Here is a 27,668-nt window from a genome sequence, read left to right on the forward strand (position 1 = left end):
CATGACTTAACTCTGGTTAGCCACCTCCGGGTTCTGCCGACTTTCCGTGTGCTGTGACATGGGAAAATGAGAGCAGGACATGACAGGAACATACCGGAATCTGTTCAGATGCTGCTGCCCCTCTGACCGGGGTGGGAGAAGGGGACTGCCACTGCCCTGAACAGGGTGGAGCTGGTGGCCTGCCCCACAACCTGGAGTTGGAATCCCGCTCAGATTGCATCTTGCACGTTCGGAGCTCCAGCCGCCATGGACAAGTGCAGAAGCCATACAGCTGCAGACAGGTGGGGGCCGCTGCAAGAAAAAGATGCCTGTTCGGCAGGAAAACTGCCAGCTGTGAAGAGCGCTGAGCACTGCCTGCCGTGGGAAGGATTCCCAAGCTCCTGCAAGCTCTAAAGCCAGGAAGTGAATGGGAAGCAGCTGGAGGGGCCAGGCCAGGCAGTGGCCTGACCCCAGGGAGCCCGGCAGACCTCAGCTGGGCCTGTTAGACCAGAGGAGACTGAGGGGTGAGCAGCCAGCACCAGGGCTTTCACCCTACAGGCTTTCATTTGGTCACACCAGTGAATTTCAGATGGTGCTTGTTCCTTAAATATGCAGAACTCAAGTGATCAGGGGTAAATAAGTGAATTATTACTTTTTTAAAATTTAGCCTTTTGTTGAAAGGCTAAGAGAGATAAACACAGAGAGACAGGCAGGGAACTCCATCCAGGTCTCCCACATGGCTGGCAGGAACCCAGGTATTTGAGCCATCACTGCTGCCTCCCAAGGTGCACATCAACAGGAAGCTGGATTGGAAGTGGAGGAGGGGCCGGCACTGTGGCGTAGCAGGTAAACCCACCGCCTGCAGAGCTGGCATCCCATATGGGCACCGGTTTGAGTCCTGGCTGCTCCACTTCCAATCCAGCTCTCTGCTATGGCCTGGGAAAGCAGTACAAGGTGGCCCAGGTCCTTGGGTCCCTGCACCCACGTGGGAGACCTGGAGGAGGCTCCTGTCTCCTGGCTTCGGATCAGCACAGTTCTGGCCAATGCGGTCAATTGAGGAGTGAATCATCAGATGGAAGACCTCTCTCTCTCTGTCTCTCTGCTTCTCTTTCTCTCTCTGTGTAATTCTGACTTTCAAATAAATAAATAAATCTTAAAAAAAAAAAAATAAGGAAGTGGAGGAGCCAGGACTTAAACCAAACACTCTGATATGGAATAGGGACATTCCTAGTAACATCTTAACTAGTGCCCCAAAGACCTACGTCTAAATGAATTAGTTTTTTTTTTTTTTTAAGATTTTCAAAGGAACTTCATGCAAGTTTTAGCATAAATCTGCATCACAACTTAACAAATACAAACTGGATAAATTTTTTTTGTAACAGCTTATCAAAGGGATTAAAAACATCAGTTCAGGACTATAAACCATACACAACTGTGAAATACTGCTGAAAATAGTAAACACCCCAAGCCCCATGCCAGAATTTGTGAGCATTTTCTATCCTCATGATATAGGATAAAAATTATTGATAAAAGGACTGTTATAACTTATATTTGGTATTGAGAGCTTACTGGGTGCCAGGCATTTTACACACAATATTTCTAATGGTTACAATAAACTAGCATTACTAGGCCCATTTTACAGATGAAGAAACCAAGGTTCAGAACAGTCAGTAACTTGTCCAGTGCCACAAGGTTAATTAAGTGGGTTGTCTGGGAGGCAGACTCAGATCTCTTTTTAATTGGAAAGATTCCTTCAGCAGCATGTGACATTGGACTTTGTAGGGCAAGCGCCTGGCCTGGCAGTCAAGCTGCTGTTGAAGACACTCCTATTCCAGGCAGGGGTACCCAGGTTCACTTCCAGGCTCTGGCTCCTGATTGCAGCTTCCTGCTCACGTGAACCCTAGGAGGCACTGGCAACGGCACTGGGCAGTAGTTGGGTTCCTGCCACCTACATGGGAAACGTGAATTGAGCATTGCTAAGCTTGGCCATTGTGAACATTTGAGAAGTGAAACAGAAGATGGGAGCTATCATCTTTCTGTCTTGTTCTCTCTCTCTAATCAATAAAACAACTATTTTAAATTGGACTTTGCTGGGTCTGTGAAATCCTCATGGATTCTCAGTGATCCCTTTATTCTGCTCCCTCCAACCTTTCTTTCCAGAACCAAATGTCACTCACCTTCTTAACTTCAGATGAACTAAATCCTTTCTGTTTATTACACTTTTAATAAAGCTTTTGACTATTCAACTCATGAGTCTATTACTCTGTGCCAGCCACATAGTCTAACAAAAAAAAAGGAAGGGGGGTTCCCACCAAATAATTAGCCATGTGCATCTGTTCTTGAGACGACTCTGCCTTCACCCGTTTTCCACCTGCGTACTATAGCAGTACACAACCTGGGCTGAAAACAGTACCTACACCCTTGCCCACAACGATAGCTTGAATAGGATGTAATTCATATAATTTCCATTGGTAACCTGGGTAATCTTAACTTTGGTTAACAAGAGCAATCGAGTAAAAAACACCAGAGATGGCATACTTTAGTTATGTCAGTATAATGTGCCTGTCATTGAAAGGGTAAAGAATTGGAAAAACGTTTTCTGGTATTAATAGTCCCCATACTATACCCATAGACTGAAAATCTCTACAACTGAAAGAGAAACCGAGGAACAAGATTAACTTATTTACATAAAATCACCAAGAAAGGTAAAAGTATGCAGTCTGTAATCTAGAGCAATTTAAGCTCAACATTAAAGCTACTGCATAAAATTCCTTTGTAGCAGGATGACTTTTCCTTTTTAAGAGCTTTGTAGCTGTTCTCCTAATTATTCAAGGTCAAATGCAAAAAGATAAAGTGAAAACAAAGCCTGCCTATGTTTGGAATAAAATGACAAATTTCCTTTCGATCTTTTCCCTATTTCAATGGACTGAAACCAAGCTTTTTCACTTGCTATGGTTTGGATATTAGTTTGGAATCTGAATGCCCCCCACCCCAAAAAGACCCATGTGTTAAAGACTTCTGGTCCCCAAAGTCTTACGTTAATGGTACTAAGAAGATGGGAATTTAATCCAGTTATGGTGTTTGGAGGTGGGATTCGTTTGGATCGCATTATTAGATCCTGGTGGCTTTGTAAGAGGCCACAGAGACATAAACATAGATACATGAGCTGACTATTGCCCTGGGAGGCTCTGCTCCACCTCAGGACTCTGCCCCCAAAAAAGGCCAAATTCAGACTGTGAACCTCCAAAATCTGAGATGAAATAAACCTTTTTTATGAAGTTCATCACCTAAGTTATTTTGATGTAATAACAAAAAGCTAACTAGCACATCAACCTACTTCTATGTAACTATATACACTCCTGCTTGCCTAACATCAGATTTGCTATAGTTTCAAATTATTTATCTTAGCATTTGGACCCAAAGCAACATGCACTTTATACACAGGTGGAGATATGTAGCAATATCATCTGTGGGACCCTTTGTCACTGATAACCTCCAGTTCCACTACCAAAACTATGCTTCTTTGGGTACAGAAATTTTCCCTTAATAAAAAATAAATGTTCACTCTGATAACATGTCAAAATCACCCAGAGAGCTTTAATCTGTGAGAAAGACAGACTGGTGGACCCCATGCCCAGAGTTTCTGATTCTTATGTAGGCCCCCAAATTTCCATTTCTAACAACTTGCAGGTGAAATTGATGCCCTTTGTCTGAGGATCACACTTGGAGAACTTCGTGTATGTCAGCTCTGCACATCTGCTGAGAAATCCCAGTTGAGCGCAGGTTCTATGGGGCAAGGTGGAGAGGCAGGACAAGTTGAGGATGTGAGCCTGGAGCCAGCAGCTTGTACAGGATGGGACTCAGTTCAACACAGAGAACTACCATGGACATAAAAGAAAACAGGAAACAGCATCGCGAAGAGAGAAGCACTGCAGGCAGAATGGGAGGAAGGACTTCCGAGAAAAATATCGCCACTTCCGAGTCACCACTTGGACGCCTGGTTTAGCAGTTTACTGGGAGGGAAACTCAAGCTGCAGAACGCAAAACTGAGGCTGGGGAGGGTGCAAACACCACCCAATTCGTGCTTTGCTGGGAAAGGCACACTTGGGTTAAACAAGGGAAGGGGGGACATGCAGATGCGTCCCAGCCAGTGCCTGGGTACTCAAAAGGTGAACAAACTCTTCTTGAAATTTTGGCCTGCTAACATTTGTATTTTGATATTTTTAGTCCTTTCCCTTTTATTTTACCAATTTTTGGGGGGTAGAGGGGTTCCAACTTCTTCTCAATTACTGGATTGTTGGATATGACTCTTTCCTTGAATCTTCACTCTTCTAAAAAGCACGAAATTATTTCTAGGGGTAAATCATTTGAATTTTTACATTTTTTCTGTGTTTATTCTCAAAGCTTCTCAGAGATCAAGAAAAAGCCATTTTCTTTTTTTTCTATCTTTGAGATTTATTTATTTGAAAGCTAGAGTTATGGGGGGAGGGCGGAGACAGAGAGATCTTCCATCTGCTGGTTCACTCCCCAAATGGTCACAATGGCCCCGGCAGGGCGAGGCCAAAGCCAGGAGCCAGAGCTTCTGGGTCTCCCACATAGGTGCAGGGCCCAAGGACTTGGGCCATCTTCCGCTGCTTTCCCAGGCCATTAGCAGGGAGCTTGATCAGAAATGGAGCAGCCGAGACAGGAACTGGTGCCCACATGGGATGCCAGCCTTGTAGGCAGTGGTTTAACCCGCTAACCCACAGGGCAGCTCACATCTCCCCCTTTTGTTTTTTGAAAACCTCTCATCTCATTAGAAAATAAAAGAATACCTGAATGGATTACAAAATTTACATAAATGTTAGCATTTGGCAAAAGTAACACTTTTAACACATCCCACCACCACCCTCAACAACACACACAATACAATAAAATATTCACAAGATAATTACAGGATTTATGCTGAAATATTAATTCATGGTGATGTAATCCAGTAATCGGATGCACATTTCTTTTTTTTTTTAAAGATTTATTTATTTATTTGAAAGTCAGAGTTATACAGAGAGAGAAGGAGAGGCAGAGAGACAGAGAGGGGTCTCCCATCTGCTGGTTCACTCCCCAACTGGCCACAACAGCCAGAACTGAGTCGATCAGAAGCCAGGAGTCCAGGAGCTTCTTCCGGATCTCCCACGTGGGTGCAGGGGCCCAAGGACTTTGGCCATCTTTTAGTGCTTTCTCAGACCATAGCAGCTGGATCAGAAGTGGAACAGCCAGGACTCAAACTGGCCCATATGGAATGCTGGCACTGCAGGCAGTGGCTTTTCCTGCTATGCCAAAGTGCCGGCCCCAAGATGCACATTTCAAGTTGAAGAATGTATCCTATCACTAAAACTGAATATGTGATCCCATTTCTGGAGGGCACATCTAAAATCCAAGTTTTGTGTCATTTGTGAATAGGACTTCTCCCACCCATGATAAGAATTTATTCATTAGCAGGGGAAAAAAAAAAGGTTTAGCATAAGGAAGCCAAAGTAGGTCTAGGTTTTGGATTTCCTCTTTGACAATTCAAATAAAAAAAAAAGGGGGGGGGTGTGGTTCTGTGGCATAGTGGGTTAAAGCCGGTATCCCATATGGGCGCCAGTTCAAGTCCTGACTGCTACTCTTCCCCTCCAGCTCTCTGCTATGGCCTGGGAAAGCAGCAGAAGATGGCCCACGTTCTTGGGCCCCTGCACCCACGTGGGAGACCCGGAAGAAGCTCCTGGCTCCTGGCTTCGGACAGGCTGAACTCCAGCTGTTGCGGCCATTTGGGGAGTAAACCAGTGGATGGAAGACCATTCTCTCTGTCTCCCTCTCACTGTCTGTAACTCTACCTCTCAAATAAGTAAATAAAAACCTTTTTAAGTTAATTTTAAAAAGGCGCTTGAGCATGAGTTCCTTTGAGAGCATCATCCCTTCAGAAAAAAAATGTATAAAGTTTGTAGTAATTGGGGTCTGCATTGTGGCATAGTGGGTTAAGCTGCCACCTCTTATGCCAGCATCCTATATCACAACACAGGTTCAAGACCTGGCTGCTCTGCTTCTGATTCAGTTCCTTGCTAATACACCTGGGAAATGAGCAGGAGACGGCCCAAGTGCTTGGGTCGCTGTCACCCATGTGGGACACCCAGATGGAGTTCCTGGCACCTGGCTTCAACTTGATCCAGCCCCAACTGATGCAGCCATATAAGGCATGAACCAGAAGTTGGAAGATCTCCTTCTCTCTGTGTCTCTCCCGTTCTCTCTATAACCCTGTGTTTCAAACAAATAAATCTTTTTTTAAAAAAAGCATGCAGTTATTTCTCCCATCCTGTCCAACCCAACAATTTCATCCCTGAAAATAAAGGAGACAGCCTTGACCACGTATCAGTGGCAGATCATGGAAACATGCTCTTGTTATTCATTCACCTAATGTTACCATCGTAGCAGCACAGAAACTTAATGACTTGATTGTCTTCCTCCAATGGCTGCAGTGCCACACAAAGGTGGCTTCAATGTTGATAAGATGATTTTCTCAGAGGAGAAAATTCTGCAATTTTTATGGCTCCTGATGATTTCCCGTCGTAGCTCTAATATTGTCAGAGTTCACCGATCACCACATTTCTTTGTTTACAAAATGTATGGTTCATTTTTCTTTAACCTTTCAGCTTTGCTAGAAATGCTGGGCAACCAGAAAATGAGTTCATGACTCACCAGCTTATTAGGCTACTCTCAGCTACGAGTATAACCGCTGCTATCAGTCTCATTTTTATGGTGTTGATAAAGGAGAGTAACGTGTGTAAAGGAGTTAGTTAAATGATCCAAAATGTCATTGCTCAGTGCTGGAGATGCATTCATTAGTAGTGTTATAATTGGAAAACAGGATATGAAGTCTTTAGGGGCTGCCTGGCCAGCTGGTCAACTAAATAGTATACTATTCATATAGTTCATATAGTCATATAGTCATATAGTTCTTCCCTAAGTGCGTCACAGGTTTATTTTGCAAATGCTTTTCTTTTTCTTTCCTATTTGTTCATTTGAAGCTTTTATTTGCTTTCATGTCTAACAAAAAATGCTTTGCAATGACTAAGTCCTTTCTGAAAAGGATGGGTCTCATTTCCAAAAGACACTTTTCTCTGCTTAGCAATAGGAAGTAGTTGTCGCTCCCCCATTTGTGGAGGAACGACACTAGACCCTGCGCTGTTCTTTTGTCTGCTCGGCCCTCCCCGGGTTAGCTGTCGTTCCCTCATTCATGGAGGAACAACACCGTCCCGGGTTAGCTGCCGGCCCCTCCACCTCTGTGGAGGGGCAGCACCTCCCCGCCGCTTTCCCCGCTTCCGAGGAGGAGCGGCGCACCGCCGGCCAGCTCTCTCAGGGGTCGCTCAGATGTTCCCTCAGATGTTCCTGGTGCATGTTGTCTCTTTCCTCCTTTATGGTCCTCTTCCACCAATCCCAACTCTGCTACCCACACGCGGAGCACGCTGCTCTCCTCCAATCAGGAGCAGGATCAGCTCCTGCAGCTTGTCAAACTGATGAGGCAGCTGCGTAGAGGTTGTTTAGTCTCTCTCTCAGCGCCATATTGTGGGAGAGCAGATGCATAGAATAAGTCTTAATTCCAGTAACTTAGTCTAGTCTCAGTTGCTCCCCACAAGTAGTGTTGCTGGACACTTTGGAAAGTGATGCAGTTAATGAGATCATGGTTAACTCTAAACACAATGAAATGCATCGAGACTGTAGATCCACTCATTTTCCTCTTGTGACATTGTTTGACATTCTACGATCACATTGCTCAAATAGTTATAGAAAGCACACAATTCACTGAAAGTATAGAAATTAATATATGTAACATAGAAAGCAAAATACATTGAGAAATATAGGCACTTATTCAGGGGTTAAGATACAGAAAAATTCAGGTAAAATTATAAACATGATATTGAGACACAATTTAAGAGAACTAGTGGCTTGGCATTCAGTGACATACCATCCACAAAAATACCACAGAAAGCACATTTTATAGAATGAAGACTCATTAGAGATTCTCTGATCAGAGAAGAAGAATGTACACACAACCACATCCAGACCTAAAAATAAATGAACACACATCATTTCACAGAAAACCACAGGATTAAATAGCAAATTTGGTTATCTTTGGAAATGAGAGAAATCTTGTCAGGTCTGGTGCTGTGGTGTAGTAGGTTAAGCCTTTGCCTGCAGTGCCAGCATCTCATATGGGTGCCAGTTTGAATCCCAGCTGCTCACTGCTAATGTGCCTGGAAAAAGCAGTGGAGGATGTCCCATATACTTGAGCCACTGCACCCACGTGGGAGACCCAGAAGAAGCTCCTGGCTCCTGGCTTCAGATCGGTCCAGCTCCAGCCATTGCAGCCATTTGGGGTGTGAACCAGCAGATAGAAGACCTCTCTTTCTATCTCCTCCTCTCTGTGTCTGTAACTCTGCCTCTCAAATAAATAAATAAATCTTTAAAAAAGAGAGAGGAAAGAAAGAAAGAAAGAAAGAAAGAAAGAAAGAAAGAAAGAAAGAAAGAAAGAAAGAAAGAGAGAGAGAAAGGAAGGAAGGAAGGAAGAAATCTTGTCTTCAAGATTCCTGGAATAAAGTAAAGCATTCACTATGGAAAAGAACTAGTTGTGAGTAAAACAGTGCATTCAACTAAACAAAAGTGTGGACAAAACATATTTTAGCAATTTGGGACCATAAGTATAAAGAAAAGAGGAATTAATCTAAACAAGATTATTAAAATGGAAGAAAAATGAGCCAAAGAAAGGATTGTGATAAGGAGGTTTCTGAAATATCAAAACATTTCCATAATCAACACAACCAGGCCCCATGCCTGCAATAATTCAGAAACACTGTCAAAGCCAGATTCTCCTGTGCTTCACATGACAGGCCTTTGAGTAGGAATCTGCATGGATGAACCCAACTAAAGCAAATTCTAACCACAGAGCTATGAAATACGGAAGACTCTTTACCTTCAAGAAATAATCTCTGTGTGTCCCAGAAATTCGCGGAAGAAAGCTCTGAGATTGTGAGAGTCTTCTACTGATGCTCTCTCAGAACATACACCTGCTATAGAAATGTCCTAGGTCTCTAGGAAGTTTATTCAAATGTGGCTCCCACAACATCAGTCAATCCCTGGTGGAACCCCTGATTCTGACTCTGGACATCTACACTTCAGTCATCACCTGGAGAATAGGGGATGGAGAATGGTCCTACAGCCAGCCTCAATCTCCAGGACAGCAATACTAACAGGCCCTCCCAGATACGCAAGGGGAAGGGATGGTCTTCATGCTTCTAAATTCCCTCCTCTTGCTAGGATTCAACATATGGGCAACATTTGTTATACCCAAACCCTACTCTATCCAATCTGTGTCCAGCAGCTGGACACTGTAGCACAGAAACAGGAGTGCTTTGTCCCATCCCCCATTGAAAAGGGAGGCATCTATGCAAAGATAAATGATTTTCTTAGGGAAGCCATCCCAAGTCAAAGGGCCCTTTATTATCCATGGTATGATCTCACTTCCACGAAGGAGGTAATTGAAACCTAATCAGACACAAAGGAGAATCCTAACATTATTTTGTGTAAAAATGTAGCCTTGGAGTTGACATTGTGGTGCAGTGGGTTAAGCTGCTGCTTGCAATGCTGGCATCCCATATTAGAGTGCCAGTTTGTGAATCCCAGCTACTCCACTTCCAATCCAGCATCCTGCTAATGCCCCAGGGAAGGCTGCAGAAGCTGACTCAAACTCTTGCTTCCACCGACTTGGGAGACTCGGATAGAGTTTCTGGCTCCTGGATTCAGCCTGGCCCAGATCTGGCCGTTGTGGCCACTTGGATTAAGTGGATCCACAGATGGAAGATCAATTGCTGATATATCTCGCTGTCTCTCTGTCTCTTTCTGTCTCTCCTTCTTTCTCTGTTGCTCTGCCTTTCAAATAAATAAATGAGTAAATGTTTAAAACATTTTAATGTAGCATTATTCCACATTTTAATGTAGATTCTCCCCTCTAAAAAAAGTCTGAAGATTTAAAAAGCTTTATTCCTTTTTTACAAATGATTTTACTCAATGAAAAGCACTGGGAAAAGAGACGAACATGATACAGATTCCGTATTAAAAGATTAAGTGCCCTGGGGAGCGCAGGCAGCAAATCCATCATAGGCATACAGTTGTAACAAGTCCTTTACTGGAAGTGAGTGCAAGAATCGTGGCGATACAGCGGAGGACACAGATGGAAGGGTGAGAGTGTGTTCACTGAGTGTGAACTGTGTGTGGTCCAGCCAAGCTAAGGGAAGGGATTCCTGTGCACATTCTGCACAGGCAAAACCATCAGGGTGGGAGAGAGCGTGGTATTCTGAAGGGGCTGCTGGGAGAACAGGGGCAGAGCAGAAAGTAAGGCTGGAAAGAGACAAAGTGGATCTTAAAGGAACCTGTGTGCCGCACTGAGGGCTTTCCCTCGGATCCTGAACTTGACGGTGAAGGATTTTCAGCAGCGGAGTCACTTTTGGCTTTAGGAAAAAGAAACACTGGGATCTGTGAGACCGGATGGGTTGAAGTATGGCAAATCTAAAGCAGAGAGACCAGTTAGGATCCGGAGGCAGTTACTCATCCAGGGATGCAACCCGAGCAGCAGCAGAGCAGGATGGTCCAAAAGGCAGAGGGCGGGCCAGAGCTGGCTTTGTGAGTTAAGCCAGCATCCCACGTGGTAGTATCAAGTCCTGGCTGCTGCATTTCCGATCCAGCTCCCTGGGAAGGAGTGGAAGACGACCCAAGTCGTTGGGCTTCTGCCACCCACATGGAAGACCCAGATGGAGCTCTGGGCTCCTGGCTACCGCATGGCCCAGCCCTGGCCATTGCAGCCATCTGGGGAGTGAACCAGCAGGTGGAAGATCTCTCTCTCTCTCTCTCTCTCTCTCTCTCTCTGTCTCTTCTCCTCTCTCTCTCTCTCTGTCACTCAGCCTTTCAAAGAAATAAAATAAGTCTTTTTAAAAAGATGTTACACCAAAAGCACCACACACACACACACACACACACACTCGCATACGCACACACACGCACGCACATGCGCACCAGGTCATGATTCGATCACCACAGGAAGCTCAGCACTACAAAGCTGGGAGGCCGGGAGTCTGCCCTTGTAGAAACTGGTCTGACCCACCACAGCATAACTATCTTCTCACCCTAATGAATGCACTTTCTTTTCCACAGTATTTTTAAAATCATTAAGAACTGTGATTATTTTTCTATGGCTCTACCCCATTCTTATTTTTTAATGCCCTGTGTTTTATTAGCTGAGCTGTTCAAGCAGAAAGATGAATATTGGGAACCCTCCTAGTCAATAAAATTTCATTAGATCGTCTCTATGTGCATGTTGAAGTTTAATTATTGTGGCTTCATCATGATGTGTAAATACATCAAAACGAGTACATTATTCTGGTTCCAATCAATCAAAGTAAACAGAAATTTATATAGATTAGCAAATAATCATTTTAATGAAACATCCACATGCCTAACTTGGCTTGGGTGGTGCCAACATATGAACCTGAGAAGGGTGTGCTACAGATGTATGTACATGAATGCTTCCTCTGTTTTCTGACTCTCTCATGCCTATTTTAGTGAATTTCCTCGGCCCTAATTATATTCTGTCACATTGAAATCATTTCAGTTTTAGGTCGGCGCCATGGCTCAATAGGCTAATCCTCTGCCTTGCGGCGCTGGCACACCGGGTTCTAGTCCCGGTTGGGGTGCCGGATTCTGTCCCGGTTGCCCCTCTTCCAGGCCAGCTCTCTGCTGTGGCCAGGGAGTGCAGTGGAGGATGGCCCAAGTGCTTGGGCCCTGCACCCCATGGGAGACCAGGAGAAGCACCTGGCTCCTGCCTTCAGATCAGTGTGGTGCACCGGCCGCGGCGGCCATTGGAGGGTGAACCAACAGCAAAGGAAGACCTTTCTCTCTGTCTCTCTCTCTCTCTCACTGTCCACTCTGCCTGTCAAAAAAAAAAAAAGAAAAGAAAAGAAAAGAAATCATTTCAGTTCTAAGGCATAGCACCATGGACTTTCCACTTTGTAGGTACACTTGAAATTCACTCTGGACCTATTGTGGATTGACCCATACAACATCTATTCCAACATATTTCTAGCAAAGTTTTTGTGAAAAACAAAAACTGTATTTTTTAAAGATTTTATTTATTTATTTGAGAGGTAGATTTACAGACAGTGAGAGACAGAGAGAAAGGTCTTCTAACTGCTGGTTCACTCCCAAAATGGCTACAATAGCCAGAGCTGAGCCAATCTGAAGCCAGGAGCCAAGAGCTTCTTCTGGGTCTCCCACATGGGTGCAGGGGGCCAAGGACTTGGGCCATCTTCCATTGCTTTCCCAGGCCATTGCAGAGAGCTGAATCGGAAGTGGAGCAGCCGGGACTTGAACCGGTGCTAATATGGGATGCCAGCATTGTAGGCAGAGGATTAACTTACTGTGCCACAGCGCCAACCCCCAAAACTGTATTTCTTAGACTCCCTTGAAGCTAGGCTTCTTGGTTGATTGAGGTTCCATCAGTCAGAGGCAGCCGTGTGGCACATGGTTTTGGAACGGAGTTAAGTGGGGTGAGGGAGGACAGGGGCCAGACTTTGCTGGTGTGAATCTGGCTGCATGGAATGGAGGCTTCAGCAGTGTGCCTCTGGGGCCAAGACCTCCAGCAAGGCTCTGACCAGACAGACGACTTCTTGGTCGGGGCCAGAGCAAGAGTGCAGTTCTCTGGGGGTCTGGGGAGCTGATCAGTGAAAGCTCAGCCCAGGCACTCTTTCTCCAGCTCCCTGTCCCCAAGGGTTCCATAAGCCATTTTCAATCCGGCAACACATCCTTTTCCGCATCTAGCTGGAGTTGGTGCTGTTCTCTCAACAGTGGCCAAGACTTCCATTTGTGACACTGGCCATCAGACAAACTACTATATTTAAAATTTCTTTCTTTACACTTACAGTACATGTAGCTGGCACCGTTTAACAATCTAGTGCCACACGAATTCACTTTCCATCTAAACTTAGAAAATACATTCCCAGAAGTTGGTAAGTCAGTACAGAGAAGGGGATTATTTCTTGGCTTAAGTTTTAGGTGTGCCTGGTTTACTGGGAGATCCACTGAACATGGCCTTCTCAGAGTACAAATCCCGTGCATCCTGGAGAAACAAACTGGTTTGCCTTGATGCAATGCCTTCATAGTTTTAAAAGAGCTCTCACACACGTTGCCTTCAGTTAAGGTTCACAATTAATTGAAAATCAGAAAGGAAAAGAATTGTCATATCCACATAAAAACGAAAGAATTACACTTCAAAGAAGCTAAATAATTTGCTCAAGCGTGGGTAGATAAAAGGCAGAGGCAGGAGCAGGACCCAGGGCGTCTGTCTGCTAGTCCGCCGCTCTTTCGTGAGCTCTGCTCGGAAGCACATACACTTACTTAAAAGTCTCCATGGATGTACCGGTACAGGGACCGTATTCCCACCCCGTGTCCTTTCTCTTTTCTCCTTCAGAAATCAAATGCTAGTGTTTTTGGATGCCATAATAACCTAATTCTGAGATTACATTCCTCATCCTCCCCTAACCCTAGGTGAGGCCACGTTAAGAAAAATGTAAGCAGAAACATTGGTCAAGGAAATACAAGCGGAAGTGTTGAGCAGATTACCAAGAAGCCTGCTAAAAAGAAGCTAAATCAGCTGAGAGAAGAACTCCTCTCTCTGTGCTTCTTTCCTTCTCCTTGGTGTGCAGATGTGATAGCAAGAGCTCGATTAGTCATTCTGAATGATGAGACAATTTAGAGAGTAGATGTCCCTCGCTAAGGATGGAGGAGCAAAAAGAGAGCGGGAGCCTGGGTTAGCGACTTTACAGAGACACCACAATACGGCTGGACATTTAATATCCACATTTTTTACATGAGAGAAAATAAGTATTCATCTTGTTTAAGCCACTGGTATCTACAGTTTCCAATTATACGCAGTATATGTTCATCTTAACAACACACATAATTTTCCCAAATTACTTCTATTTTAAGGTTATGCTTCTTAAAATAAGTGCTTTTACCAGTGAACAATCAGAGAATAGAGTGATGATCTCAAGATTAAGAATAGTGCCAAGGCACCTCTGGACATACTCTTACATCTATATGCAATTTTGAAGAGGAAAAGCTAGGTTCTCCTGTAGATAGCTTTACAAGAAGGACTTCAATTGAGTCCGGGTGTTTTACACACCATGCAGCCTCCTAAAATGGGAACAATGTAGCAATGTAGGTAACCTTGTGCAGAAATCACAGGAGGAGTTACTTGGAGAGGCCCATAGAACACCACAGGCCACTTGGGCCACGCTTGATACACTGTGGGTGGACACATCACTGGGCATTGGCCCCGGAACCTGCTCACATCCCTGGCCATGGACTAGCTGGTTTTGCTTATGTTCTAAGGTGTTTGACTCAGTCATTCTGGCTGGCAGATGGAAATGCTTTTTCTTTCTCGTTCATAGATTCTCTGGATCTCTGCATTTGTCCAGAGTTCCCTGGACCCACAGGCCTTAGTCCCAGCTCCTTCACCTGTTTTGTGCCATGAATCTCCGTGGCAGTCTGCTGGACTCCTTTCAGAAAAATGTTTTTAAATCTGTAAGTAAGACACAGGAGATCTGAAATGAGTTATACTGAAATATAGTTGGGGCCGGCGCCATGGCTCACTCGATTAATCCTCTGCCTTCAGCGCCGGCATTCCATATGGGCGCTGGGTTCTAGTCCCGGTTGCTCCTCTTCCAGTCCAGCTCTCTGCTGTGGCCCGGGAGGGCAGTGGAGGATGGCCCAAGTGCTTGGGCCCTGAACCCGTATGGGAAACCAGGAGGAGGCAGCTGGCTCCTAGCTTCGGATCAGTGCAGCGCACCAGCCTTGGTGGCCATTTTGGGGGGTGAACCAGCGGAAGGAAGACCTTTCTCTCTGTCTCTCTGTCTCTCACTGTCTAACTCTGCCTGTCAAAAAAAAAAAAAAAAAAAGGAAATACAGTTGGAAAAATACCTTTTGGGCTTAATATTGTAATATACGTGCCTCTTTAATGAGGCACTAGATTTCAGGGTACCAGAGCAAGTCTAATGATTACCATGATCTCAAAGTAGAAGCGAAGACAAATAATATTTTGAGACATCAGTAACAATTCTTATGTATAAGGAAAATGACTGTGATACTGTTAAAGACAAACAATCACAACAAACGTAATTCTATTGTAGTTGTGGCTTGCATTCATAATGGAAGGAAATACTAAATTTCAGGGAGAGATTATGAAGATAAATATATTTTTCCATCAGATTTGTGCACCACTCAATTCTAAGCACAGATCTATGGACTGCCAGGTTAAGAATCTCATTGTAAACCATGAAAGAATCCTGATGATTGCTGTGTTCCATCACAGACTACATAAGAGTTCTGTTTTATGATACAATTAGATGTTTGGCAGGATTGGTCCTGGATTTTATTACTTTTCACAGTTCAGGGACCGGCTGAAAGCTGTAATGTATGGATGTCTGATTCTAGTCATTGTCATCCAGAAAGGCCTGTGTTGGAAAATAGTAACTCCACTGCAAGTGACAAATGACACTGGTTGCGATTGTAGGCCAATGCATGGATTAACGGAAAAGGAACTTCCAGCAAGCCCTGTGCGCATCTCCTTCACAGCGGACGGAGAGCCAGCAAAACGGCTACGCAGTTCCTCTGAGTGCATGACGCGTTGGTCAGTCTGTATACAGAAGGCTGCAGTCTCAAAGGCCTTTTTGGGATATCTCTTTGAATACAAAAATCAAACATGAAACTAAGAAGAATAATAAAAATCAAGTCCATTAAAAATTGCCCCATAAACATGAAGCACTAAGCTCTCCCCAAAATTAATTTAGTGGGATATGACTCTAGACTAAAGTGATGCTTGACAAGAACAATTTTAGGAAATAGTTCTGGAGTCTTTGTCTACTATTAAAGAGATATACACAAATAAAATATGATGAGGTACTTATCGCAAAGAATAGGTTTTAAATTGCTTTCAAAGCCATAGGAGACTTTACAATATGGCTTCAGTGTTATTCATAGCAATAGAATATAACCCAGTGGGGCCAGCGTTGTGGCATGGTGGGTAAAGTCGCCACCTGGAGTGCCAGCATCCCATACAGGAGCCGGTTCTAGTCCCGGCTGTTCCACTTCCGATCCAGCTCTCTGCTGTGGCCTGAGAAAGCAGTAGAAAACGGCCCAAGTCCTTGGGCCCCTGCACCCACGTGGGAGACTCAGAAGAAGCTCCTGGCTCCTGGCTTTGTATTGGCGCAGCTCTGCCGTTGCAGCCAATTGGGGAGTGAACCAGTGGATGGAAGACCTCTCCCTCTGTCTCTCTCTCTCTCTGCCTCTCCTTCTCTGTGTAACTCTGACTTTCAAATAAATAAGTCTTTTTAAAAAAAAAAAAAGGCATATAACCCAGTCTTGGAGTCATTTTTGAAAACTATCTTCAAATCAGTTTGGTGAAATTAAGAAAAAATAAAAGAACATATTTCTGAATTTAAAAGATATTGTTAAGTGAAGCAAAATTCAGTGATAAGATAATCTTTTCACAAAGAGATATATTTTATTGAGACAGTTTATAATCAGAAATCATTACCAGGGACAGGCATTTGCCCTAGTGGTTATCACACTGCCTGGGGCATGTGCATCCCATGCCAGAGAGCCTGGCTTCAAGTCCTGGCTCCACTGCTGACTGCCTTCTGCTAATGTGGGCCCTCGAAGGCAGCAGGTGGTGGCTCAAGCTCTTTGATCCCTGCAGCCTTTATGGGAAACCTGGCTTCAGCCTGGCCAAGCCCCAACTGTTGCAGCCATTTGAGAAGTGAACCAGCGGACTCTCTCTCTCCCCCCTTCTCTTTGTCTCTTTCTCTGTGCCTCTTAAATAAATAAATAAATAAATAATTTTTTAAAAAAAGGAATTTTATTACCAGGTATAGAGATCATCCAGAAAGTTTAGAAACACATACTAGCAGGGCCGGTGCTGTGGTGCAGTAGGTTAAGCCTCTGCCTGCAGTGCTGGCATCCCATATGGCCACCAGTTCAAGTGCCGGCTGCTCCTCTTCCAATCCAGCTCTCTGCTGTGACCTGGGAATGCAGCAGAAGATGGCCAGGGCCCCCGCACCCATGTGGGAGACCTTGCTCCTGGCTTCCAACAGGCACAGCACAGCTGTTGCTGTCATCTGGGGAGCGAACGAGCAGATGGAAGACCTCTCTCTCTCTCTCTCTCTCTCTCTTCCTCTCACTATCTATAACTTTATCTCTCAAATAAATATATAAAATCTTAAAAAAAAACACATACTAGCAATTCTGAAAAATAAAATGTATCACATCATACCAGATTTAGAGTCACAGGCAAATTTTTTTAAAGATTTATTTATTTATTTGAAAGTCAGAGAAGGAGAGGCGGGGGGCAGGGGGGGTCTTCCATCTTCTGGTTCACTCCCCTGCTGCAGCAATCCAAAGCCAGAAGCCAGAAGCTTCTTCCTGGTCTCCCACATGGGTTCAGGGGTCCAAGGACTTGGGCCATCCTCTACTGCTTTCCCAGGCCATAGCAGAGAGCTGGATCGGAAGTGGAGCAGCCAGGACTTGAACCGGCAACAGGCAAATATTTTAAACCTTTATTCTGCCATGTATTTAACCGTGTGAGCTTGGGCAGGTTATTCAGCCTCTCTGGTTCTCAATTTCCTCATCCATGGGAATAATAATTGTACCCATCTTTTTACAACTACCATGAGAATTAAGAAAATAGCTACCAAGCACTAGGAACAGTGCCTGATGCATGTGAAACACCTCATATCTAATTATCAAATGAGTGTTGTGAGGATTAAATGTGCTATTACCTACAAAGTTCTTGGCATACCATCTGGCATATATGTAACACTGAATAAATGGTAGTTGCTATTCAGAAATAGTAGAAGTGCTAGGACTGGTGTTGCATAATGTTGGTGTTGGTGTTGGTGTTGTTATTAGCATTAATATGGTATTGCAATTAGTGTTAGCAGTTTGTATCAGTCTCGGTACCAGTGCCAGCATGGTACAATGTCACCCTGGGATGACTGCCAGGGCAGGAGGGCCTCCTCAAGACACGGCTGCTCCTCGGGCACTCCTCTCCTGCTTTGTCTTGAAGACGATGGGGGCCAGGGCTTGCCATCTCTGCTTGAGCAAGTAACAATCTTAGGAGCCCAGACCAACAATTCTGTGGCTACGTACAGTCACAGCCACACACCTTGTGCCATTGTCTTTGGGTTCAAGTAACATGGCCCCATGAAACTAATAACACAGCTGTTCTTCAGTAATATTTAGGTCCTCACCTACCACCAGAAAACAAATTATACCTTTGGTCCTTAGAGTCAGCAGCCCAGCTCTGAAAGCACCATTTATTTCTGGGCTCCAGGTGGTACCTTAGAGAAGATTCAATACAGGAGGCAGGAGTTTGGCACAGCAGTTAAGACCCATATTCCATATTGGAGTACTTGAGTTTGAGTTCCAACTCCACATCTGGCTGCAGCTTCCTGCTAATGCACAGCCCGCAGCAGGGATGGCCCAAGTAGTTGAGTTCCTGTCCCTCACTTGAGAGACTTGGGTTGAGTTCCTGATTCCCAGCTTCATCCTGGCACAGCCTCAGGTGTGATAGGTATTTGAGGAGTGAACCAGAGATGGGAGCTCTCTCTTTGTGTCTCAAATAAATAAAATATTTTAAAATGTTTATAAACACCCAATGGCTCCATGATGTTTCACTTTGTTCACAGTGAAAAAAAAATTTTCCATAAAATTTCATTATCTAGAATGCCTAGAAATAAGATCTCAAACTTAGCTTCATTCCCTAGAAACAGAGATTACCCCAGAAACCATCCCTAACTCACCAACCAACGTAACAAGGTCGTGAGAGGTGTCCTAGTTTCCACACCTCCTGAGCAGCTCTGAGCTGACTACCTCATGTTGGCCAAAAGCACTGGAGCTGTTTAAATAATGATCTCAGCCACCATTAACTGAGTGCTTACTATATGCCAACTGTCTTTCATAAACTATTTCCATGTCTTATAACAATCTTATAAATGAAACATTGCTTCTCCAATTTTTGAGTAAAGAAACAAGGTCCCGGCCGGCGCCGTGGTTCAACAGGCTAATCCTCCACCTTGCGGCACCGGCACACCGGGTTCTAGTCCCGGTCGGGGCGCCGGATTCTGTCCCAGTTGCCCCTCTTCCAGGCCAGCTCTCTGCTGTGGCCAGGGAGTGCAGTGGAGGATGGCCCAGGTGCTTGGGCCCTGCACCCCATGGGAGACCAGGAAAAGCACCTGGCTCCTGCCTTCGGATCAGCGTGATGCACTGGCCGCAGCGCGCCGGCCGCGGCGGCCATTGGAGGGTGAACCAAAGGCAAAAGGAAGACCTTTCTGTCTGTCTCTCTCACTGTCCACTCTGCCTGCCAAAAAGAAAAAAAAAGAAAAGAAAGAAAGAAAAAAAGAAACAAGGTCCTTCATTTTAAATAAGGCCCCCCATTTTAAATAAAGTGTGACTAAGTTGAAAATCTAGGATTCAAACCCAAGTCCTTCCCGCTCCCAACTCTCCTCTACCTCCCACCTAGAACTGTGACTGGCCACAGCGGATAGGATGAACCTGTGCCACTTCGCAGGCGCTCTCTCTTCCAGCTCCAGGGTTGGAGAGCAGCAGCAGCTATGTGGAGCTGCAGCATTAGCGCTGACAACACTGCTGGTAGTGGAAAAAAGTCAGAAGACTGACAAAATGGCAGCCTGAGGTAAAGGAGAGCAACGACAGCTGTGGGAAAGCGCTGCCTGCCACCAGGCCCAGAGGAGGGCCAGAGTGCAGAGCTGGACCAAGTACAAACTGCCCACTTCCCCACCCCGGCACGCAGGCAGGCACACCCCGACCCAGTGACCTGATAAAGAAGGCAGGCCTGTCTATGAGCAGAAGGGCCGATCAGACCAAGTAGCAAGGTGCAGGGGCAATGTCACCAGGCAACACAGTTCCAGTTCTGCTGCACCCAGATGCAGGCGGAAAACATATCCAAAGACATTTTAAGGCACATACTCACCCACTGCCCAAGGGTAGTCCTGGACCTGTCTCTGCCGACATGTTTGTAGGTCATCCCGGAGTGAGCAATGCATACAGTCTCACTCTCTCAGGAGTGAGCTATGTCAGGGACTTGATCAGATTTAATAGCAGCCTTTTTATTTTTTTTTAACCAGGTAGAGAGTCAGAGAGCTCCCATCTGCTAGTTCCTTCCTCAAATGCCCATAACAACTGCCAGCGCTGGGCAAGGCTGAAGCTAGGAGCAGGGAACGCAGTTCAGGTCTCCCAGGAGGGTAGCAGGGACCCAAGCACCTGAGCCATCATCTGCTGCCTGCCAGGGTCTGCATGAGCAGGAGCTGAGCATCCAATCCAGACACACCGCTATGGGATCAGGTGTTTGTTTGTTTGTTTTTATAGACAGTGAGAGAGACAGAGAGAAAGGTCTTCCTTCCGTTGGTTCACTCCCCAGATGGCTGCTACGGACTGGAAGAGGAGCAACCGGGACTAGAACTCGGCGCCCATATGGGATGCCGGCGCCACAGGCAGAGGATTAACCAAGTGAGCCACGGCGACGACCCAAGGATCAGGTATCTTAACCACTAGGTTATATGCCTGCTCCCTAAATATCAATCTTTTTTGATATATAGGGAGAAAGACAAAATTAAAGGACAGAGATGGCCTAGAAAAATGGTGCGGAGGGGCTGGCACTGTGGCTTAGTGAGTAAAGCTACAGCCTGCAATGCCCGTATCCCGTATGGACACCAGTTTGAGTCCCAGCTGCTCCACTTCTGATCCAGCTTCCTGCTAATGTACCTGGGAAAGTAGTAAAGGATGGCCCAACTGCATGGGCCTCTGCACCCGCATGGGAGACCCAGAAGAAGCTCATAGCTTCAGACCAGCCCAATTGCAGTCTTTTGGAGAGTGAACCAGTGAATGTATGGTCTCTGTTCTCTGTGTTTAACTTTGTCTTTCAAGTAAAATAAATTAATCTTTAAAAAAAAAAAAAAAGGCCGACGCTGCGGCTCACTAGGCTAATCCTCTGCCTGCGGCGCCGGCACACTGGGTTCTAGTCCCGGTCGGGGCGCCGGATTCTGTCCCGGTTGCCCCTCTTCCAGGCCAGCTCTCTGCAGTGGCCCGGGAGTGCAGTGGAGGATGGCCCAAGTCCTTGGGCCCTGCACCCCATGGGAGACCAGGAGGAAGTACCTGGCTCCTGGCTTCCGATCAGCACAGCGTACTGGACATAGCCGCTGTTTGGGGGGTGAACCAACAGAAGGAAGACCTTTCACTCTGTCTCTCTCTCTCACTGTCTAACTCTGCCTGTCAAAAAATTAAAAAAAAAAAAAAAAAGACAGTATGGTATATGCGAGGTTGGCCTTCAAAATCTGATCTCTTTTGGCCTGTGTTGTGGTGCAGTGGATTAAGCCTCTGCCTGCAACACCAGCATCCCATTTGGGCACCGGTTTGAGGCCCAGCTGCTCTGCTTTCAGTCCAGCTCCCTGCTAATGCACCTAGAAAAGCAGTGGAAGATGGCCCCACGTGCTTGGGCACCTGCTTCTCACTTGGGAGACGCACAAGAAGCTCCTGGCTCCTGCTTTTGGCTGGGCTGTTGCAGCCATTTGAAAAGTGAATCAGCAGAAGGAAGGTCTCTCTTTTTCTCTCCCTCCATCTTTTTCTGTAACTCTGCCTTTCAAATCTCTAAAAAAAAAAAAAAAAAAAAGAAGAAGAAGAAGAAGAAAAAAAACTGAGCTCCTGTGCACATGCGCACCTCCCCTTCTTTGGCTCATTTTCTCTCATCCTTGCTATCTGGCTGACCAAAATTCCCTGCAAGACACCCCAAACAAAGAGCACCTCTAAAGCCCCCAAGAGTGAAAATGAACCTCTTTATACTTGTCTTCCCTCCCCACCACGCCTTCCGCTTTAGGATTAGAAAGGCAATCTGATTGAGCTAATCTGCACCAAGTGCAAATGACAGATACCCTGCTTCAAGGAAACCTCCAGTCGAATATCTGATAGGAACCATGTGCAGTGGAAAAACTGTCTCTGAGCCAAGAAGCCTTTCCCTCAATCATATTTTTGAGCTAGCCCTGATTGAGTGTGGAACTGGGGAGCTCACACCCTCTCCTGTGGGAAACCAAAGAAGGAAGGGTTTTCTCCAAAGACCACGAAGATAATTATGCGACCAAGTCTCCCCCCCCGGGCTGGGCTGGGGGCACCCGTGAAGCAGGTGTCCTTTGAGGCCAGCCAAGTGCATCAGCACAGGGGCCACGAAGTATTAGGAATCAGAACGCACAGTAATGAAAAACAGGAGTCAGCTTTGCAAAAAGCAGAGCTGTTCTATCACTCCGCTCTGGGTGGAGCCTCTGGCATTATCTGCTAAGAATTGGATTCTGATAGCTGAAGCTTCCAGACCCAAGCAAGAAGTTGATGGAAAGAGGGAGAGAGAATATTGGTTTATTTTGCATTAGTAGGGAAGGAGGTGAGTGGTGACAACCTCTTGTCCCTTCTCCCTCCAAAACCTCTTCTCAACTCCCTACCTTTTGCCAGAAAAAACACAGCTGCCTACCCCTCCTGGTCACAGGTTCAGGAGCTTTCCAAGAGGCTCTCAGAGAAGTGTCCTGCTCTTCTTCATTCTTCTTTCCCCTTCCTTCACTTGGCTGTACAATTACAGTGACACTTTTTTTTTAACTTTTATTTAATGAATATAAATTTCCAAAATACGGCTTATGGATTACAATGGCTTCCCCCCCATAACGTCCCTCCCACCCACAACCCTCCCCTTTCCCACTCCCTCTCCCCTTCCATTCACATGAGGATTCATTTTCGATTCTCTTTATATACAGAAGATCAGTTTAGCATACATTAAGTAAAGATTTCAACAGTTTGCTCCCACACAGAAACATAAAGTGAAAAATAATAGATGATTTTTTTAAATGATGATGAAATCAGATCTGACCTATTGTCATGTTTAATCCCAGTGAGAGTCAAGTTGGGAATTGATAATTTCTTCTTTTTTTTTTTAACAGAAGATCAGTTTAGTATACATTAAGTAAAGATTTCAATAGTTTGCACCCCCATAGAAACACAAAGTGAAATATACTGTTTGAGTACTCATTATAGCATTAAGTCTCAATGTACAGCACATTAAGGACAGAGATCCTACATGAGGAGTAAGTGCACAGTGACTCCTGTTGTTGACTTTACAAATTGACACTCCTGTTTATGGCATCAGTAATCTCCCTATGCACCAGTCATGAGTTTCCAAGGCTATGGAAGCCCCTTGAGTTCTCCGACTCTTATCTTGTTTAGACAAGGTCATAGTCAAAGTGGAGGTTCTCTCCTCCCTTCAGAGAAAGGTACCTCCTTCTTTGAAGACCTGTTCTTTCCACTGGGATCTCACTCACAGAGATCTTTCATTTAGGTGTTTTTTTGTTTTTTGTTTTTTGGTTTTTTTTGTTTGTTTGTTTTTGCCAGAGTGTCTTGGCTTTCCATGCCTGAAATACTCTCATGGGCTTTTCAGCCAGATCCGAATGCCTTTAGGGCTGATTCTGAGGCCAGAGTGCTGTTTAGGACATCCGCCATTCTATGAGTCTGCTGAGTATCTCGCTTCCCATGTTGGATCACTCTCCCCTTTATTTATTCTATCGGTTAGTATTAGCAGGTACTAGACTTGTTTATGTGCTCCCTTTGACTCTTAGTCCTTTCATTATGATCAATTGTGAACTGAAATTGATCACTTGGACTAGTGAGATGGCATTGGTACATGCCACCTTGATGGGATTAAATTGGAGTCCCCTGGTATGTTTCTAACTCTACCATTTGGGGCAAGTCAGCCTGAGCATGTCCCAAATTGTACATCTCTTCCCTCTCTTATTCCCACTCTTATGTTTAACAGGGATCACATTTCAGTTAAATTTCAACACTTAAGAATAACTGTGTATTAATTACAGAATTAAACCAGTCATATTAAGTAGAACAGACAAAAAAAACTACTAAGAGGGATACAGTGACACTTTTAATATGAACTACTTACTATGTATGCTTTCTTGCCATGTAGCACAATAGTAATTAAGGCTATCATAAGATAAATGTCCAACTTTAGTGTGTGAGTTCGTTGAATTCTAGACTCTGTCCACAGACACTCGTGTTTCCTAAGTTATTGCTAAAGTGTGCAATTATTCCGCCATAACTTTTACAAATGTAGAGGGATCGTCAATCAAGAGGCCAGCTTCTGGTCCCTACTCTGATTATAATTAGCGCTGGGATTTGGGGCCACTCCCTTAGTCTCTCGGAGTCTCCTCGAATATAAAACGAATTGAACGAAAAAGCTCTCTAATTTATCATCCATCTCTAACATCCCACAATGTTATGATTACATGCACACTGAGAGCCCTTTAATGTTCTTTAAAATACCCTTTAGAAGGCTATGCAAACTTGGAAAATTATTTTAAAAGCTGGGTACACAATGGCACAGCAGCCTACCATTCACTGGACGTCACACCTGTCCTAGGTTCTTTCTCAGGCAATTTGCAATCATCATCTCAGTTAATCTTCTTAACAAACATGGGAAGTAGATGTTATTGTCCTGATATTACACACAAGAAAACTGAGACTCAGCGCTCCCCAAATCAGCAGAGCTGGAATTCAGATAACTGGACTCTATCTGATTCCAAAGTCTATGTTCTTTTCTTTTAATAGAAAAATACTAATTGTATATAATACGCATTTATGAGATACAATGTGATGTTTTAACATATGTTTACGTTGTGGAATGATTAACTTGAGAAGTCCATATCTCACATGCTCATCTTTGTGGCAAAACATTTTTTTAAGATTTATTTATTTATTTGAAAGTCAGAGTTACACAGAGAAAGAAGGAGAGGCAGAGAGACAGAGAGAGAGAGGTATTCCATTCTCTGGGTCACTCCCCAGTTGGCTGCAGTAGCCAGAGCTGCACTGATTTGAAGCCAGAAGCCAGGAGCTTCTTCCAGGTCTCCCACGTGGGTGCAGGGGCCCAAGGACTTGGGCCATCCTCTACTGCTTTCCCAGGGCATAGTAGAGAGCTGGATCAGAAGTGGAGTAGCCAGGACTGGAACCGGTGCCCATATGGGATGCCAGCACTGCAGGCAGCAGCTTTACGTGCTAAGCCACAGCACTGGCCCCGGTAAAGCATTTAAAATACACACCTCTAGCAATTTTCAAATATATAGTGTATTTTTTTTAGGATTTATTTATTTATTTGAAAGTCAGAGTTACACAGAGAAGGAGAGAGAGAGGGAGAGGGGGAGGGAGGGAGGGAGGGAGGAAAGAGAGAGAGAGAGAGAGATCCTCCATCCAATGGTTCACTCCCCAATTGGCCGCAATGGCCGGTGCTGCACCAATCCAAAGCCAGGAGCCAGGAGCTTCTTCCAGGTCTCCCATGCGGGTGCTGGGGCCCAAGGATTTGGGCCTTCTTCTACTGCTTTTCCAGGCCATAGCAGAGAGTTGGGTCGGAAGTGGAGCAGATGGGACTAGAACCGGCGCCCATATGGGATGCCGGCACTTCAGGCCAGGGCGTTAACTCACTGAGCCACAGCACTGGCCCCTAGTGTGTCGCTCCCCCTCTTCGTGGAGGAACGACACAGGACCCTGCACTGTTCTTTTGTCTGCTCAGCCCTCCCCGGGTTTGCTGCTGGTTCTTCCCGGGTTGGCTACTGTCCCTTCCACCTCCGTGGAAGGGCGGTTCCCCCTGCCACTTTTCCCCACTTCCGCGGGGGAGTGGCACACCGCCGGCCGGCTCTCTCGGGGGCTGCACAGGTGTTCCTTCAGATAGATGTTCCCCTTAGATGTTCCTGGTGCATATTGTCTCTCTCCTCCTTTATAGTCCTCTTCCACCAATCCCAACTCTGCTACCCACACGCCGAGTACACTGCTCTCCTCCAATCAGGAGCAGGTCCTGCTGTTTATTGGTTGAACTGGAGGCAGCTGTGTAGAAGCTGTTTCCTCCTCTCCCAGCGCCATATTGTGGGAGAGCAGATGCATAGAATAAGTCTTAATTCTAGTAACTTAGTCTAGTCCGAGTTGCTCCCAGTTGCTCCCCACACTAGTGTATTATTATGATTATGATTTCTATAGTCACCATCCTGTGCAAGCCCATTCATTTTTTTTATTTAAACATTTGTTATTTCATTTAAAAGAGTTACAGAGAGAGGCAGAAGCAGACAGAGAGGTCTTCCATCCACTGGTTCACTCTAACTGGTCACAACAGCTAGCGCTTGGCCAGGCTGAAGCCAGGATCCAGGAGCTTCTTCAGGGTCTTCTACATGGGCAGCAGTATCCTAAGCACTTGGGCCATCTTCCACTGCTTTTCCAGACCATTAGCAAGGAGCCGGATCAGAAGTGGAGCAGCTGGGACTTGAACCAGTGCCCACATGGGATTCCAGTGCCACAGGCAGTGACTTTACCCACTACACCCCAGCACCAGCCTCGCAAGCCCATTTTTACTAACTGAAACTCTGGACTCTGTAATCAACATTTCCTCTTTCCCCACCACCTGCGTTGTCTGCTGACCATCATTCGACTCATTGTATGAGGCTGAATATTTTAGATGCTACACACAAGTGAGACAATGCAGTATTTGTCTTTCTGTGTCCAGCTCACCTCACTTGGCCTGATGTCCTCCAGGTTCAGCCTTCTTGTTATGAATGACAGAACTTCCTCCTTTGTGAAGACTGAGCATTGGCCCAAGTGTGTATAGAACTCCATTCATTTGATGATGAACACTTGGGTTGCTTCTATTAGCTATTGTGATTAAGGCTGCAATGAACTTGGGAGTACAGATGTCTCCTAGACACACTGATTTCCGTTCCCTAAAGGCTACATTCTTCAAGCTACATCACAAGGCCTCAAAAATGATTTTGAGTAATGTAAATGGGGAAGATAGATATTGGTCTGAATCTGCCCCAAATTTAAGAAGACCTTGGGATTCACTTGTGTGTATTTTTCACTCTCCCTCTCCTCTCTTTTCTCCTTCTCTTCCTCCAGCAAAATTTCCCTCTCAATTGGCTTTTTCCTTACCTGTTTCTTTCTCATAAAACAAAAATTTAGAATGACTACAAATTTCCTGTTACTGGAATTACTTTGTTGTCGGAATATCTGTTTCTGATGAATTTAAATGTTCTAATCTATCCTAAAAGCCAAAACTTAAATGGAAACATCCTGTAGTGATTTATAATCTGTGTGCAGAGAGAACATCAGTGTAGCGTGGAGCTTGGGATTTGGGGACACATGAAGTTTAGATACTAGCTCTGCTAATGAAAAAACTGTGACTTGGGGTTGGCTCCTAAACTTGGGAGTTTTCATATCTGTTAAATAGATGCACTCATATCTGCTATGCAGAGCAGAGTAATACATGCTTAAAGCAAGTGACAATATCTAAAACCAGAGGAGGTGACATTTCCTGAACGCTGATTAGGGATCAGGCAGCATGCTAAATATATTATCTACCATCCTAATCATTATGCAGTACTACATATAAAATGAGTTTTGTCATTATTCCCATTTCCTAGATTACAAAACTGAGATACAGCAAGATTAAGTGACTTGCCCAGATGGTTCAGGTGCAGAGTGCC

This window comes from Oryctolagus cuniculus, chromosome 11 (genome assembly GCF_964237555.1).
Source record: "Oryctolagus cuniculus chromosome 11, mOryCun1.1, whole genome shotgun sequence".
Classification (NCBI taxonomy): Eukaryota; Metazoa; Chordata; class Mammalia; order Lagomorpha; family Leporidae; genus Oryctolagus; species Oryctolagus cuniculus.